This window comes from Palaemon carinicauda, chromosome 6 (assembly GCF_036898095.1).
Source record: "Palaemon carinicauda isolate YSFRI2023 chromosome 6, ASM3689809v2, whole genome shotgun sequence".
Taxonomy (NCBI): domain Eukaryota; kingdom Metazoa; phylum Arthropoda; class Malacostraca; order Decapoda; family Palaemonidae; genus Palaemon; species Palaemon carinicauda.
In genome coordinates this window covers 6,937,701-6,950,456 of record NC_090730.1, presented here as the reverse complement: position 1 = coordinate 6,950,456, position 12,756 = coordinate 6,937,701, and the positions used below count along the sequence as shown (strand labels likewise).

General features: G+C 34.6%; 1 protein-coding gene across 5 annotated transcripts in view; it reads right to left on the bottom strand.

Moving 5' to 3' along the window:
• PDZ-GEF (PDZ domain-containing guanine nucleotide exchange factor) overlaps positions 1–12,756 on the bottom strand; it is a 120,294-nt gene that overhangs the window by 93,715 nt on the left and 13,823 nt on the right. Inside the window, exon 1 of one of the 5 annotated variants that reach the window (XM_068374943.1) lies at positions 9,681–10,930. The exons of the other annotated variants lie outside the window; for them this stretch is intronic. The gene's annotated coding sequence lies outside the window, so the exon portion shown is untranslated. Of the gene's footprint in view, positions 1–9,680; positions 10,931–12,756 lie in introns of those variants that run through there. 5 annotated transcript variants of the gene reach the window in all.

Genomic DNA, 12,756 nt, shown 5'->3' with positions numbered 1-12,756 from the left:
ACACTTATTCAATTACAGATTTTTAAAACACTTATTCAATTACAGATTTTTAAAACATTTATTCAATTACAGATTTTTAAAACATTTATTCAATTTCTTAACGGAGAAGGGAGAACCGAAAAAGCGAAATGTCAGCTGAAAATAACCACAGATAAATGAAGCAATAACGCAGGCAGTAAAAAATTCCAATTCCAGGTACCTATCAAGAGGCATTTTTATAAAACAACGAGTATCTATTTCAGCTGATGAAACAAACCTGAAGTCAATTTCCCAATATATGTATCGAAATTCATTACGTGCATTCCTATCAGTTGTTTAAAGAGCTTTTAAAAATGCATTATCAATCTAAAAAATGTAGAGCGATAAACATTATGTAAAATGCAAGTCATAAAGAACATGAAAAACGTGTGACTATAATAAGACAGCAGCAGTAGTAGTAGTAGTAGTAGTAGTAGTAGTAGTAGTTTGTAGTAGTTGTAGTAGTAGTAGTAGTAGTTTATTGATAAAAAAAAACATATGGTACAGAAGAGTAATCTTCGTTACATATGAATTAGATTTGTCCAATATAATCACCCATACACAAATATATTTTGAGATCAATATTTCACACCTACGCTATCAATCCTCAGCACAAAACCTAAGATTATAATTCTTCTTTTACACTCTTCCTCCTCTTTTTCTTTTCTTTTTCTTCCTACTAAATCAACTACTCAAAAATCTTTAGGATATAAATTCCAACATATCATAAAAAGATAATTGCATTGTGTATCAACCTTCGATATTCAGCTAACCATTTTTCAATTTATGTAGAACAAATATAAGGCAGATATCCCGACATACATTAACTATTTATATTTAAAAAAATCATATAAAAGGAAGAGGACAAGTGCAAAGAGTGCAAAGAGGATGCACAAAGTGTCATTTATTTCCTTAGTTACTATGGTATATAAGATATAATCAGTCACCTGGTTTGCATCGTTTATAGCCAGTCACCTGGTTGCATCGTTTATAACCAGTCACCTGATTAGCATCGTGTATAACCAGTCACCTAATTTGCATCGTTTATAACCAGTCACCTGGTTTGCATTGTTTATAACCAGTCACCTGGTTAGCATTGTTTATAACCAGTCATCTGGTTTGCATCGTTCATAGGCAATCACCTGGCTTGCATCGATTATAACCAGTCACTTGGTTTGCATTGTTTATAACCAGTCATCTGGTTTGCATCGTTTATAACCAGTCACCTGGTTTGCATCGTTTATAACCTATCACTTGGCTTGCATCGATTATAACCAGTCACTTGGTTTGCATTGCTTATAACCAGTCATCTGGTTTGCAATCGTTTATAACCAGTCACCTGGTTTGCATCGTTCATAGGCAATCACCTGGCTTGCATCGATTATAACCAGTCACTTGGTTTGTATCGTTTATAACTAGTCACCTGGTTTGCATCGTTCATAGGCAATCACCTGGCTTGCATCGATTATAACCAGTCACTTGGTTTGCATTGTTTATAACCAGTCATCTGGTTTGCATCGTTTATAACCAGTCACCTGGTTTGCATCGTTTATAACCTATCACTTGGCTTGCATCGATTATAACCAGTCACTTGGTTTGCATTGCTTATAACCAGTCATCTGGTTTGCATCGTTTATAACCAGTCACCTGGTTTGCATCGTTCATAGGCAATCACCTGGCTTGCATCGATTATAACCAGTCACTTGGTTTGTATCGTTTATAACTAGTCATCTGGTTTGCATCGTTCATAGGCAATCACCTGGCTTGCATCGATTATAACCAGTCACTTGGTTTGCATTGTTTATAACCAGTCATCTGGTTTGCATCGTTTATAACCAGTCACCTGGTTTGCATCGTTTATAACCTATCACTTGGCTTGCATCGATTATAACCAGTCACTTGGTTTGCATTGCTTATAACCAGTCATCTGGTTTGCATCGTTTATAACCAGTCACCTGGTTTGCATCGTTCATAGGCAATCACCTGGCTTGCATCGATTATAACCAGTCACTTGGTTTGCATCGTTTATAACTAGTCACCTGGTTTGCATCGTTCATAGGCAATCACCTGGCTTGCATCGTTTATAACCTATCACTTGGGTTGCATCGTTTATAATCAATCACCTGGTTTGCATCGTTTAGAGCCAGTCACCTGGTTTGCATAGTTTTATAACCAGTCATCTGGCTTGCATCGTTAATAGCCAGTCACCTGGTCTGCATCGTTTATAACCAGTCACCCGGTTTGCATCGATTATAGCCAGTCAGCTAGTTTGCAACGTTTATAACCAGTCAACTGGTTTGCATCGTTAAAAGCCAGTCACATGGTTTGCAGATCAACTGAATCTGGTACTTCAGTTTTCCCTCAAGTAACTCCGTTTTCTGTTAAGTGCGCCATTGACTTTCCGAAAAGTAGGGTGTCGAAACGAGCAAACTAGAACTCTTAACGAAGATACATGACAAAAGAACTAACTCTTCCATAAGTGGAAGGTAATCAGATAGTTGGTAGATAAGAATTCAGTAACGAACAAAAAGTATTTATATAAATACTTGTATAAATGCAACTAATGACAACATGCACATATGGATGATTTACTAAATCTGAAGCTGAAAAAGCAAGACGGTTGGGTAGATACTGGATCCATGATTCCAATATTCAGGTTTTTTTTTTTTTTTTTTTTTAATATATTAATGGCATCAATGTCGTAAATATTCCAACTTAATAGTCTTAATATTCTTACCTGCGTTCAAAATAGACAGAAATAATGAACTGTGTTACTAAAAGAAATTGAAGCAACAGGGGAAAGGCAGGAGCATAGTCATAAAAGGAAAAGACCTGCTATGTTAATTAAATTAAATCCATATACATTCAGTTAAGTATTCTTCAATCAAGGAAAAAGTGAGTTACAAGGAGTTATAAGGATTTTTGATGTCTCAAAGGCTTTTTAGTCCATCCGCAGAGACTTCATTTGCTCTTTGGTAGAGCGATTTAGTTTAAACATTTAGAGAGTTCTTATGATCTTGTCTAACTTATTCTTGAACTCGTTTACTGTGTTACTGTTTACTGCATCCGATGGAAGTCTATTCCAAGTATTTGCTATTTTGTATGTAAAGAAATTGTCGCATTAAGTGGAGAGAGAGAGAGAGAGAGAGAGAGAGAGAGAGAGAGAGAGAGAGAGAGAGAGAGAGAGAGAGCTTCCCTACACTTGTGAACTGGTTCCACGCCTGAAAGGGTTGTGGGATTACCTTATCAATTCCCTTCTCTCTATGAAAACGGACATTATTCATAACAGGTACAGATAGGTATGACATTAAATGTAACTATGGTATTATGTAAAAGGTCCCGGATTAAGTACCAAATTCAAATTAGGCAAACTGAAATACAGCAGTAATAACCATCACTTGCGTGTACACTCGGCCACGCTGTTCTATCTTATTTCTCTTCCTTTTTTTGGTGTTTTTGAAGTTTTTATAGTTTATGTAAGAAAGATCTAATTTAATATTGTTACTGTTCTTAGTATAATTTATTTTAATTATTACTTCTCTTGGTTTTTTCATTCCCTTGTTTCCTTCCTCACTGGGCTATTTGTCCCTGTTGGAGCCCTTGGGCTTAGAGCAATCTGTTCTTCCAATTAGGTTATAGCTTAGCTCATAATAATAATAATAATAATAATAATAATAATAATAATAATAGTAGTAGTGGTAGTAGTAGTAGTAGTAGTAGTAGTAGTAGTAGTAGTAGTAGTAGTAATAATAATAATAATAATAATAATAATAATAATAATAATAATAGTAGTAGTAGTAGTAGTAATCAGTTTCAAATCTATACGAATTGGAAAATAAGCGGGAAATAATTTCTTTGTTTTGCTGTAAAAACATTCCTACCTTGCTATGTATGACTTAATGGCGCTCAGACGGTGAAATTTTATAAACGAAAAGGAAATTGCATTAGTTATGTGACTACTGATATTTCTGAAAACATTACTATTGAATTTATGACATTTGCGAGCACAAACATTACCAGAATTGATCAGGTAAGGTGTGCCAAATAAGCAAATAAAATGCGTTTTGTTTAAAGAAATACATAAGATCTATTTAATATCTAATATATGAAATCTAAATAACAACACTATTTTGAGAGTTTTCCGTCCCAACTGTTCAACAGATTTTCAATTCTCAATAACTTGCCTTCATGATATTTCATAATTCATATTATTATTATTATTATTATCAAATGCTAAGCTACAACCCTTGTTAGAAAAGCAGAATGCTATAAGCCCAGGAACCCCAACAGGGAAAATAGCCCAGCGAGGAAAGGAAACAAGGAAAAATTAAATATTTTAAAGAATTGTAAGAACATTAAAATAAATATTTCCTATACAAACCATAAAAACTTTGACAAAACAAGAAAAAGAGAAAGTAGATAAAAGTATGCCAGAGTGGACCCTCAAGCAAGAGAACTCTAACCCAAGACAGTGGAAGACCAAGGTACAGAGGCGAAGTAATACCCATTCAAGTATTTTTCTTGCTTAATAATTAACAACGTACTCGAGTAAAAACCAAATCCTGTTGTCTCTAAGTTTCCCACACATTTTCTGAACAAAATCCCCTAAGTACATAAATTTCTTTATTTATTCCTCCCATCCTTCTCTTTCGGCGTCAATGACCTTAGATGTCAGGATGCCAAAAAACCTCAAATCAATCAACCTCATCCTTTTATTTTTTATTACTTATGAGAAAGACCAAGTTCTTCGACCCAAGCAACTTCCATCGGAGGACAGAAACCGTCTGTTTATAGCTGCACTTGCTATAATATAAGCTTTGTCATACCTTGGCCATGAAGTTTTTTACTTCACCTATACCAATATCTTCAACTAAAACTCAACTCCTTCCCGAGCCCTCCTACTTATCGGGACTTATTACTATAACTCATTTTCTCTAACTAAAGACTGGAGCCAGTGGGCTCCTGGAAAGGATATCCCCTTCCCACTGTCACCTTCTTCACTCTCTAAACAGGCTTCAAAATTGCCTGTTACCATCCTCAACCCAAAACCTAACCCGATATCCTAAAATAAAAGTTGCAGAATACCCCCTACCCCAATTACCTATCCCAAAAAAATCCTACCAAAACACCTACGGCCTGCAAGATTGCAAGAGCCCGTGTCTGGCCAAAAGGGCCAGACAATCTTCAACAACAACAACCACCTTGGCCATACCCTCTGGGTGTCGAGGAATTCCGACGGCAAGAGGTGGAGGTGTGAAGGAACTTTTCTCGATTAATTAAGAGCGATATTTCAAACAACTTTCTATGTTGTGGACTCGTGAGAAAAAAATGCTTCTCATACCGAGAAGTCCTGGCGAGACTGGGGGGGGGGGGAGGGAGTGGAGAAGGTGCATAGTCAAATGAAATAAAAACTAAAAAGTTTTTTCTTTCTTTCTTTTTTGCAAGCAGATTAATCTTGAATACAAATATGATATAAAGACATTACGTTTAGTTTAGACACAATACTATGTTGTAAAGTTATCGTTCTATACTTCTACCCCCAAGAATCCACTACGAATGGCGCAGGTTGGAGACTAAACATAATCAGAAATATTCACATTATTATTATCATTATTACTTGCTAAGCTACAACCCTGGTTGGAAAAGCAGAATGCCATAAGCCCGAGACTCCAACAGGGAAATAGCCAAGTGAATAAAGGAAATTAGGAAACTAAAAGAGAAGTAATTGATTATTTAAATTGAATATTTTAAGAACACTAACAACATTTAAATAAATTCATATCAACCTGAAGACTATGGCGAAAGATGATAGATTAATTGATTGATATGAAAGAGAAGTTTTAAAGTTGTTACTGTTCATAAAACCTTTTATCTTAATTATTCTTTATTTCTCTTTAAAGGTTTAAAGGTCACTCATGAATGGCAGAGGCAAGGGACAGTGACATTGCCCTAGCAGCAGGACAATGCCCTAGAGACTGACCATATTTTATATGATCAGCACCCAAGCCTCCTCTCCACCCAAGCTAGGACCAGGGAGGGCCAGGCAAATGGCTGCTGATGACTCAACAGATAGACCTATAGGCCCCCCCAACCCCCCCCCCCCCCCCCGCCCCCCAACCCTAGCTCACAAGGATGGTAAGGTTGCAGACACTAATGTCACTAACGAGAGTGAGTGGGACTCGAACCCCCGACTGACAAACATCAGGCAGAGACGTTACCACTGGGATATTTTTTCCCTATTGTAGCCCTTTGGCTTATAGCATCCTGCTTTTTCCAACTCGGGTTGTAGTTTAGCTAATAATAATAATAATAATAATAATAATAATAATAATAATAATAATAATAATAATACTGGTCTTTTTTCCCTGTTGGAGCCCTTGGGCTTATAGCATCCTGCTTCTCCAACTAGGGTTGTAGCTTAGATGATAATAATAATAATAATAATAATAATAATAATAACAATAACAATAATAATAATAATAATAATAATAATAATCGTAGATGTAAATGGCGTGAAAATGACTCAAAATCACCACAACGATTGACGTAGAAGGGTAACCTTAACCGGGGGACGGGTGAGGGGTGGGGGAATGAGCACACATTGCAAGAGGCGTTGCAGAAGACATCATCTTTAGCCAACCACCTGACCTCTGGTGCACTCCACCTTCATCATCCCACTCGGTGAACTCCTTAACCTCTTCAAATTAAATCCTATTTCAAATAGAAAAAAAAAAAAAAAAAAAAAAAAAAACTCAATAGGATATTAAAAAAAAACTTTATCGAAAGGAAACAATTATGCCTACTTACAATTAGATTTTATTTCTCTTCCTCTTTTTTTTTTTTTGTTAAAATTTTTATTGTTTAAATAGGAGATATTTTAATGGTGTTATTCTTCTAATAATATTTTATTTTTCTTTGTTTCCTTTCCTCACTGGGCTATTTTCCCTGTTAAAGCCCCTGGGCTTATAGCATTCTGCTTTTCCAACTACGGTTGAAGCTTAGCCAAATAATAATAATAATAATAATAATAATAAGCAAGAACGAGTTCAATCTACATTTGTTCTTAAATTATGATACTTCTTCCTATTATTATCATCATCAGCCGTTACTAGTCCACTGCAGGACAAAGGCCCCATACATGTCTGTTTATAGTTATTCTATGAGTCAACACACACAGACTTTCTAAGTTCGTCAATCCATCGTCTTCTCTTCCTTCTCCTGCTCTTTTGTAATATCAAGCGACTCATTCTGTTATTCTAAATGTCCACATGTTATGTGTCCTGTTCATATCCATTTCTTTTTCTAACATGTTCTACCTATATTTACCTTTAAATCACGACCCTTCTACCTTTATTTAATCCCTTAAATCATGATTCTTCTGAAGTTATTTGCCTTTAAATCACGACCCTTCTACCTTTATTTACCCTTAAATCATGATTCTTCTCAATTTATTTGCCTTAAAATCACGATTCTTCTCACTTTATTTAGCCTTAAATGACTATTCTTCTCAATTTATTTGCCCTTAAATTATGATTCTTCTCAATTTATTTGCCCTTAAATTATGATTCTTCCCAATTTATTTGCCCTTAAATTATGATTCTTCTCAATTTATTTGCCTTTCAATCATGATTCTTCTCACTTTATTTGCCCTTAAATGACTATTCTTCTCACTTTATTTGTCCTTAAATAACTATTCTTCTTACTTTATTTGCCCTTAAATCACGATTCTTCTCACTTCATTTACCCTTAAATCATGTTTCTTCTCAATTTATTTGCTTTTAATCACTATCCTTTTCAACTTTATGCAATAACACCCCACAAATACAAGTCTTCACCTTCAATTCCAGTTTCCATGAGATTATGAACTCATCCTACATACTCCTTTCTTTACTGAATAAGGTTATTAAAATGATCCCATCCCTAGTCTTTTAAATACACAGAAAATCATAATAATAAATCACGTCTACTTTACGAAAGCAACAATCTAGTGGTTTCAACAAGATGTTATATCCATAATGCCTTTATAAATAACTGTGTGTGTATAAATCTATCTATCTATATGTGTGTGTGTGCGTGTATATATAAAACGAAATTTTGTTACATGCGTGAAAATAAATTAACCCATGCAAGTTTGTGTGTGTGTGTGTATATATATATATATATATATATATATATATATATATATATATATATATATATATATATATACATATATATATACATCTCAAAGGAATCTATAGCATAGATGCACGCCCTCACATACGAACACACACACACTAATATAAATAGAAAACATTCAAACAAGTGACTTGGCATGTAAGACTACCATTAACCCTGCCAGTTAAAAGATATTTTCCTCTTTCGCAAATTACCTTAATCCTATGTGTGCGCAACAACGCCGAATCAAAAGAGAGAGAGAGAGAGAGAGAGAGAGAGAGAGAGAGAGAGAGAGAGAGAGAGAGAGAGAGAGAGAGAGAGAGAGAGCATTCACTTTACTATAAACCCCTCCCGGCTGTTTCTATGACAACCGCCAACGCCAAATATCATAATTGATGGGATCACGCGATTAATGTCATCAAAGAATATAAACAACATAAATCCCGAGGCACACAATGCCGAGACGGCCTGGCCCTTTTGGAAACAATGAAAGGGCGTAAACTAAACCGACCTTTAATTTCGAATTTAGAGACTGGCACTGCGAACGTTACTTTTGACTGGACAAGGCACAACTGCATAGTTTTAAATGCAGATTAGTTTTTTATTTTTAGTTTTAAATGCAATTATGCATGAGCTGCATTTACTTACAGACTTGAGGCTTTGATTATAAATTATTTCTTTTTGTTTTGTAACTGTACAAAAGATGCAATAATTATAAATTCAATTTGAATTACTAATGTTTAAATAGATATTATTTTTAAATGCAGGATATATATATAATATATATAATATATATAATATATATATATATATATATATATATATATATATATATATATATATATATATATATCTATATTATATATATATATATATATATATATATATATATATATATATATATATATATATATATCTATATATCTATATATATATATATATATATATATATATATATATATACATACATACATACATTACATATTTTTCATATAAATTATTTCTTTTTGTTTGGCAACAGTACAAAAAGATGCAATACTTATAAATTTAAATTAAATGACTAATGTTTAAATAGACATTGTCTTTAAATGCAAGATATCCATTTTTTTTTTTTTACATTTCTGGCATATGTAAAACCTTCATTACACCTTAGGGATGATATGCTAGAAACAAATGACTATACTAGAAATAATATGACCATGAAATCTAAAATAAAAATAACATAACGGATCTGACAAAGGAATACGGTTTCTAAATGTTTTGGACAAAAACAAAGCAATTATCATAATCGCCCATCTGGTCCAAAGTAATTTTCTGAACAATAAATGAGTGTAATTTATATTTCACTTGTTTTATGTATAAGATATTTTTAAAATTGTTTGAGGTAAATCAGTTCTTTTGTAGTCTTTCAAAGTAAAAAAACAAAAAATTTTAATAAATAATAATAATATTAATAATAATAATAATGATAATAATAATAATAAATTCCCTGCAGTCATACTTACCAATTTGCGTGCTCAAGAAGCAACGAAGTACAGTCGACGGTATTTTCCCCTTGATTTCGTCCGACTTGGGCTCAAATTCTATAAAAAATCTAAGGTAGCCTCAGCTAAGAGCCTCGAGACAGCCTCATTATTCACCTCACTCGTTTTAGCACTTAGCGACATAACACGATACGAAGTCAAACCTACACAACAGCATTTCCGACAGGAGAAGCAGCATCAGCAGACACGCGGAATACGACTCTCCTAGTCGAAAGGACACTGCCACTGCAGGATTAAACATCTCTTGAGGAGACGGGTTCCTTCTCAACGCCACTTCTTTCCTCACCATTTCACTGCATCTAGGCAAAGGGGGGGGAGGGGGAGAGAGGAGTGTGTGTGTGTATGTTTGAGATCGGAGGGTGTTGGGGGAAGAGAGGCTTTTTTAAGGCTTCTTCTCCAGGATATTTCAACGTCAATATCGCGAGAGATTCATTTGGTCATTTTTTTTTTTTTTCATATCAAGAAATATCCCTAATTAATAATACTTGTAATCACTACAGCTTATGCAAACTTGGTTCCCCTTGATTCGAGCACAAAGGAAAATGAAGGAGAAAGATTGCACGAGATGAATAAACATATGAAGGTGCAGTAAAGTAAAAAATAAAAAAAAAAAAATCATGAAAGAGTAAAACACCAACGACTAGGGGCGATGATGGTGATGATGATGATGATGATGATGAAGCAACGAGAGCAAACATACACACACAAACACTCGCACACACACACAATCCCTCCAGTCAACAAGTCGCACCTCGTCTGCTTCACCTCCTCCTCCTCCTCTTCCTCCTCTTCTCCTCCACCTGTCTGCCCCTCCTCCTCCTCTTACTCCTGGATACACGTTTCGAACACCACTTACCACCACCACCTCACGAGACAGAAAGGACTTTTCGACAGTCTTTCCTTAATTCTTAAAACGCCAATGACTTCCATTTCCGCAAGTGTGTCTTTGGCCAAATACATCACAGCTTCGGGGACGCCAAAAACAAGGGGAAATCTACCGTTCCAGGAGGGGAAAAGGATATATGGCTGTATCCGAGGCCTTATATTTAGATGCGCCGTACACCCACGGAATAAAAAAGAAAAGGGATGCGATTGCCGTTTGCACTGAGATAATTCATGATTTCCTCGTAGAGGCAATGAAATAACGACGCTGTAGTAATCGTAGTTGTAGTAGTTGTAGTAGTAGCGGTGGAAATTTTAATGGAGGGCGCTGGGCGAGACTAAGAGAGGCGCTGGCTGGCAGAGTGCGTGTGTGTATGTGCCAGGAGGTTCCAGCCCAGACTGAGGACTGAGGCACACACAGTCAGAGCAGCTAGTGAGTATTGGACCGGTGGCACTACACTCCAACCAGCAACTACTACTCGGCCCTTTATGTTCCATGATAGTGTGAAGGTACCTCCGACGTCACTCTCAAAAATCGATTGTAATGATAATTGTAATCATATTGGATATGATTGAAAATTATAAAAAAGAAAAATTGGAAAAAATAAATAATTTTTCAAATTAACTAACATTACGTATGTTACTGTTAGTCTCCGACGTCACTTTCAAAATCGATTGTAATGATGATTGTGATCATGTTGGATATGATAGAAAATTATAAAAAAGAAAAATTGGAAAAAAAAAATAATTTTTCAAATTAATTAACATTACGTATGTTACTGTTAGTCTACTGACTCTTAAAATAAATAGTATTGAGGATTAAGATCATAATTGAGATAAGAAAATAAAACAAAATTGGTAACAAGGAATTTTTCAAGTTAAGTTTTACACATTATGTTACTATTTGAGTCTTTAATGACTGAAAATCAATGGTTATGATAATTATAATCATAATTGAGATGAAAAAAAAATTGATAAAATGGATTTTTTTTTTTTTCAAATCAATTTTGACACAATGGATAATAATAGAAATCATAACATTAACAAAACAAAAACATGGATAAAGATTTTTTCAAATTAAGTTTAACACACCAATTACTGTACTATTATTGTTTGTAAACTTAAATGTTTCATTCAGGTAAATATTTATTTACAATACGCCAGTAAAAAGAAAACTTACATCTGAGCAACAGAATCTCAAGGTCAACGCTTCAAGGATTCTGTCATATATTCTAAAAGGAACAAAGTAATTCTAGCAGTTGAACCAACATACTATGACGACACAAATATGGGAGGCCTAATAGTATTTAAGCTTCGATTAAATTTTTCAATACTTTCTTCATCAAATAGTCAGTCTCTCTCTCTCTCTCTCTCTCTCTCTCTCTCTCTCCTCTCTCTCTCTCTCTCTCTCTCTCTCTCTCTCAGGGATTATGTAAGACATTGGTATGTAATCCCACCTAAACATCTCTATTACTTTTTGAATGAACTGACAGCGTTCTTTAAAAAAAAAAAAAAAAAAAAAAAAAAAAAAAAAAAAAAAAAAAAAAAAAAAAAAAAAAAAAAAAATCCTAATTGGAAATTGCTTACCATTTCAAAACTCTAAATAACAATATTTCCATAAAATTACATCTCTGTCAATTAAGACCATTTCATTGTACATATTTTTCCTGATTAATTATGTAATCATCATTGTATATATTTTTGGGTTTGCACGATCATGTCAAGGTACATATTTACCTGTTTATTATTATAATAATAATATAATAATTGTTATTAATATTACATATCTATAAGATAAATCATTTCTCTAAAATGTACTTTTCCATGAAAGAAAAGTTAGAAAAGAAAAAAGTAAAATCCTCTTACAGCGGACCATAACAATCAACCCCGAAGGAATTCTTCTCTCACCCCCCCCCCCCTCCTTCAACTAGCTCTCACTCCCTCCGAGGGTGGAAGAAGATTAATTAAAGCGCAATATTCCCGCGGCCAAAATTTCCCCCTTTTCCCCCCTCACCCCTCACCCTTTTCGGCTATATGGAACTAACGCACTAGAAAACGAGGAGCTGCATAGTTATCCTTTCCGAAACCCCACCCCCCTTCCCCTCCCTCAAACACACCTCCTCCCCCTCCCTCCCTTGCCGATGTTTCCATCATC